The sequence below is a fragment of the Nicotiana attenuata genome, chromosome 1 (genome assembly GCF_001879085.1).
Source record: "Nicotiana attenuata strain UT chromosome 1, NIATTr2, whole genome shotgun sequence".
Lineage (NCBI taxonomy): Eukaryota > Viridiplantae > Streptophyta > Magnoliopsida > Solanales > Solanaceae > Nicotiana > Nicotiana attenuata.
In genome coordinates this window covers 11,118,633-11,124,852 of record NC_031989.1, presented here as the reverse complement: position 1 = coordinate 11,124,852, position 6,220 = coordinate 11,118,633, and positions in this window count along the sequence as shown.

The window sequence follows — 6,220 nt, the reverse complement described above, 5'->3', positions numbered from 1 at the left end:
GTAACATCATTAATTTGAGAATTCATGCCTAGAGGGCACTCTGTTGATTGGGTTATGGACTGTGGAGGTTCGCTCCGGTTATGAGGGTTATTCTTGTGTCTTATGAGAAAAGGGGAGTCGGGCGGGTTTTATTAACGGGTTGGGGGTCAGGTAATTTAGGAATTGGGCTGGTCCGGTTTGAGATTGAAATTAGGTTAATTCGGGGGGGGGGGGGGGTTAATTTGGCTATAATTGAAACGAAATGGGGCTAGCATTTAAATAGCCACTTTTCCCCTTTTATTTTATAAAAATAGTAAAACGATTTCGGAAAATTAATTAAAGGTGCTAAATTAATTAATAGTATATAAATATTAGATTACTAAATACTGGAATCAAATTTTTAATTACAAACGCAATTAATTCTTAAAATAGGCTAAAATTGCAGTTTAGTGCAATTTAGCTTTAAAAATACCAAATCAATGTATAAAAATGTGCAAAAATTACCTTAGCTATATATTGGTATAAATATGAGAATACAATAATTGAATCGCCAAAAGGATAATTTGGGAACAATTATTGGTTTTTGTACTGCTAAAATAGGGCAATAAATTGGTTTAAAAATCTTTTAAAAATTAAAAAAAATAATAAGACGCTTTGACATGCTTATATATGCATATATATACTATTTTGAAAGTATTTTGCGTATAAAAAATATACGGGGAAAAATTGGGTATCAACAGCTGCCCCTCTTTACCTGGGAAGGATGAAAGAGTTGTCGGGTAAAGATATGATGGCCAATTTTGACCGAGTGAAATGGTTTGAAGAGGTTGGCCGTGCTCTGGTCCCTGAGCTGCCTACATATCCTTGGTCTTACAGGAATCATTCCATATGTAGTTCAGGATCCGACGGCGGAACATGCCGATGGAGATCTTTCAAGAACGGACGCGATATTTATGTTGGGATGGATGGTTAAAGTCTGCCAGGGCTGCGGGAATTGGAGCGGGGTTGCTCCTGCTGAGACGGCTATTGCTAGCCGGTTTACCTGCAAACAAGCAATAGAGGCGTATATCGTGCGGAAAAATTAAACGTGATGCAAATTCCCGTCGGACCATGAATGCTGTCTTCGGACAGTTAGGATGACATCCTTAGACCATGATGTCCTGGGCCATGAAGCATATAATAAAGGATTCGCAGGCTATGAAATGATGTTCTCGGGCTATGAGAATGATGCCTCCGAACTATGATGCCTTTGAATAATGATATGCAAGAGATTAAAAGGGGGTCCTCAGGCCATGGCATGGCGTTCTCGGGCTATGCGAATGGTGCCTCCGAACAATGATACCTTTGGACAAATTTGGCGATCTTTCAGCCCATGCAATGCGATAGGTGGCGATCTTTCAGCCCATGAAAGCGTAAATAAAGTGGCGATATTCCAGCCGATGCAGGACATAAATAAAGGTGGCGATCTTTCAGCCATGCAAGGGTAAATAAAGGTGGCGATATTTCAGCCATGCATATGGAGGTAGAGCTTAATCTCGGAAGAAAGAACGGTAGCCTTATGCAATGCAGGAATGCAGATGGGGACAGTGCTTAGTCTCGCAAGGCAGAATGGTAGCCTTATGCAATGCAGGAATGCAGATGGAGACAGAGCTTAGTCTCGGAAGGCAAAATAGTAGCCTTATGCAATGCAGGAAATACAGATGGAGACAGTCTTAGAAGGCAGAATGGTAGCCTTATGCAATGCAGGAATGCAGATAGAGATAGTGCTTAGTCTCGGAAGGCATAATGGTAGCCTTATGCAATGAATAAAAAGGAGAATAGTAATAAAACTTTTAGCTGATAGTTGGTAGCTGATAGCTGATTGCGATATCGTGGCTGCTGGGGGTACTGTATGCGGATAGCAACTGTGAATAGGTGTGACAGTTCTGAGAGTTGTATTCCTGAACAGTATGAGTGGATAATATATGATTTTGCGACTTGGGTGCCTCTCTTGTTATGGAATTTTGAGGGTCCTCCTCAAAATTCTGCCCCAGTTTAATGGGTTGATACTTCTGACGGCTGCTTGCGATGATCGGCTGAAGTTACTTCGGAATTTTGAGGGTCNCACTCTTGATGCGTTCCTCGATCCTTTCTCCTAGCTTGATGATATCAGAAAATTTATGATTCTCAATCAACATCAGCCTCTCATAATATTGTGGGTCCTGAGCCCGGACGAAAAACTTGTTCATTTGTTCTTCCTCTAAGGCCGGTCTGACCTTAGCAGCTTCTGACCTCCAGCGAGTGGCATACTCGCGGAAGGTTTCTGTGGGTTTCTTCTTCAAGTTTTGGATATAGAATGCATCTGGTGCATTCTCCGTGTTGAACCTGAATCTATCCATGAAATCAGAAGCCATGCTTACCCAGTTCGACCACTTCTTCGGATCCTGGCTAATGTACCAAGATAAGGCGTCTCCCTTCAAGATCCTCATGAAAAGCTTCATGCGGATTTTCTCATCTCTTCCCACTCCGACCAGCTTGTAACAGTATGTTCTCAAGTGGACCCTGGGATCCCCTCCAATAATGAGCGAGTCCTTATCATTGGACTCGGGTGTGCTTGAGATAGGCTGGGTAGAGTGTGGCACAGTCTCCATGTAGATGGGGGTATTGTGTTGGATGTGGCAGTGGTTATTTGTGGAGTTCAAAGCTTCCGAGATGAGCAGTGGAGTATTGTTGGGAGTGTGGCAAGTATTGCAGTGGTGGTGAGGAGCGGGATGATTTTGTTGCTTTGGGATATTTTGTGGAGGTATGGGATTCTGAGTTTTTGGGAAAGTAACTTCTGGAGTGGTTAGGGAAAATGACAGACTTGCCGAATTCCGGACTTGATCAAGTTCTTCTTGAAATTTCAATAACTTTTGTTCTAGTTGAGATGCATTTTCCTTGGGTACTAGAGCACCATGAGTGACCTCTACCCATTCAGCTGAGTTGTTCGAATCTTCCATTTTTCCTTTGTTTTTGTGTCTGACAGGACTGGGAGGAGGAGTAGGTGGAGGGCCCATGGATCTTGTAAAATATGATGATGTTGCCAGAGTTCACGAACTAACCTTTGGGGAGGGGAATAAACAAAAAGTAAAAACAAAAAGGTGATAAGTCAGTAAGGATCATAAAAAAATGTTGCAATATTTAAACACGTAGTAGAGGAAATATAAAGCGCGTCCTAATTTTGGGAACCTCGTTGTGCCCGAGGTAGGCCTAGCGACAAGTAAATTTGGAGAACTTAGAGTGCTAAATGCCTCATTTTATTGATAAAAAGGTAGACGAATCCCAAAACGACGCTAAATAATAAGAAAAAGTCACTAATTGGCCTTATTACATCTTATAAAGCGACAAAAAATGGAAATTCCTATCTATTTGGTCCCGGAAGAACCTTCCCCAGACTCGACTACTAAATATCAATAATTGGCATAGAAGCATTTAGTTCTCCAAATAAATGCACAAAACGTGGTAGTGTCCGTTTGGGTTTTGGGGAAACCCAGTGGACTTTGGATAAGGCTATCTTAAAAAGTCATTATGCGGACAGCATAACTGACTCGGCTAGGTTTGACCATGATGCATGCACAATTAAATATAGTAAGGTTTCTATGGGGTATTAGACTGGTACTCTTGAGCGGACAACTCAAGAGGGAAAGGCGCGGAACCGTCGACTACACCGTTGATCGACTGGTTTTACCGCAAATATACCTTTGCCGGATTTAGGGGGTGATAATATCGGAAGAGCGCAACCACTCATTATAAGCGTTGCTATGGTATTTTGTTAGGCACGAGTGGAATATGATGTTGAAAACATGCTTATGCAATAATTAAAATAAGTTGTCATGTATTTGCATGTTACAAAAGCGATAGTTACAACAATTCCTCATAATTTAAAACAGTAATAAAGGAAAGCAGTTAAAGAAATAAAGGAAAGAAAAAGGGAAACGAGTCGGTTTTTGCAGCAGGAGAAGGAATTAAATACTTAAACGAATTAAGCAAATAAAGGCACATAAGAAATGTAAAGTCACAATAACAGCTTGAAATGGTAAAAGCCTAAAAGAAATCCCCATCAGAGTCGCCATGCTGTCGATACCCCTTTTTCTCGCGAAATCGGCTTTATGGCATTTGGGAAGGCAACTCATTCCCTTTTGGGAATTGGGTTTAAAAGGAGTGAAGAGTCGCCACCTATTGATTAAGGTGCATTAGGACACTAAGAAGGGTTTTGTTTGGATAACCAGAGATTGGGTAATGCCATTGGTAATGCCAGTTTTAAACTTATAAACGAATGAGGCGATTTAGATTTGAATTAGAACCCCTACAGGCATGATTTCTATGTGTTTCCCAACTTAAAACATTGTTATAGACATAGAAGAATGCAGAAATTCTACAACATGATATCTAAGCGTTGCGTATCTGATTACATTTTTGGTTATTAGGGCCTATAGATAAGTTTGCCTAGTGAAAAGCGGGTATGCAAGAATCAGAAAAGACCTATAGGCATATTCTCTATGTGCGTGTGCAGAAGATATAGACATAATATTTACATGAAAGTGCAGAATCCCTATAGTCATGGTATCTAAATGAGAATGCAGAGTTTCTTATAGACATGATAGCTAAATGAGATGCAGAAATCTTATAGGAATGGTAACTACATGAAAATGCATGTCTTATAGGCATGGTAACTATATGAAAGTGCATAAGTTTTATAGGCATGGTAACTATGTGAAAGTGCAGAAGTCTTATAGGCATGGTAACTACATGAAAAATACTGAAATTAGAGATTCCTATAGGCAAGTTATCTAACCTTTTCATGCATAGTTACCCCTCCCTTTCACTAAACATCCCCGAAAGTTTATTACAAAGTTTATTACAGCCCAAAGAGAATAAAGAAAAAAAATACATCAGAAATCGAAAATTACAACCATGGAGAGCCTGATTCAGACTTCCTGTCTGAAGTATGAAGTAAACCATCTCCAAAGATCAGATTTCAAAAGCCTTTCTCTCATTTGGGGTGTGTCAGAGTTCCCTAAGAGCCTCATGGACTCCGGGCAGTGCTTACACCCCAAATACATTACCAAATCAGGACAATAGTGCAGTGTGGAAGGGCCATCCCTCAGGTGTCCAAGTTCAAAGGGAACTCAAGGTCCCAATGTGTAAGTGCAGAATGGAATTCTGAAAGGGGAAAGGGAAACGGGGAATAACTTAAAATCAGCACACATAAGAGTGTAGGGGAGTGGGAATTAGCAAGAGCATAAGGAGAGCAGGCTGATAGGCATACTCAGTAATGGGAGGTGCTGGCACACCCTCCAGCCTGTTTGGAGGTTAAGGTTCAGAACTCAGTTCATGGACAACAACTCATACTGCCATGCCCTGAGTCACCACTCACAAACACATAGGGGTAATAGGGTAGGGAGTAAAGATTCAAAAAAGAAACAAGCAGTAGAACATAGGCATTACTAAACTAAATATCAAACTCCACATAAAACAATAAAGTAGACATGGATACAAAAGAAAACTGTAAGTAAACACATTGGGGTGATGCTGAAACTTAAATTAGAACATACCAGTTTCAAAGAAACAAGCAGAAAAGGCAGTAGTCTTGTAAATTCCAAAGTGCAACATGTAAACACAGTAGAAGGAGTAGAAGAAACATGCTTAAGAATGTTTTTCTCAGAAGAAACCTAAACAAGGATCAGTAGAAGGAAAATATCAAAGAACACAGTAGAAAGGTATAGTATAGCAGGACATAGTAGAAGAAATACCAGAACACAGTAGAAAGCACATGAGAACATAATATGGAAAACATGATAGAAGAAACATAAGCGTGGAGCATATAGAACACAGTAAAGAACATTCAAGAACGGAGTGTAAAACTCAGTAAAAGAACATACAAGAACATGGTAAAAGAAAAAGCACAAGAACACAGTAGAAAGCATGCGAGAACATGATATAGGAAACACAGTAAGAGAAAAATACGAATAACAAAGAAGAAAAAATCATAAAACACTTAAACACTTTCCAGAAAACCCTAAATCGGAAAAGAAGGGTTTTGAAAGTAATTTTCAAAAGAAAATTAGGGAAATCGTTTGAAAACTCAAGTAGAGCATAGATACACAACAGATCTAAAAAGAATCGGAGAAAACCTCGAAAGGTTAGGGTTTCAGAAGAACCCTAGAATGAGAAGGATTTGAAAAGTCATTGACCTGAGTTGGAGAGGTCGGAATCAGACTCA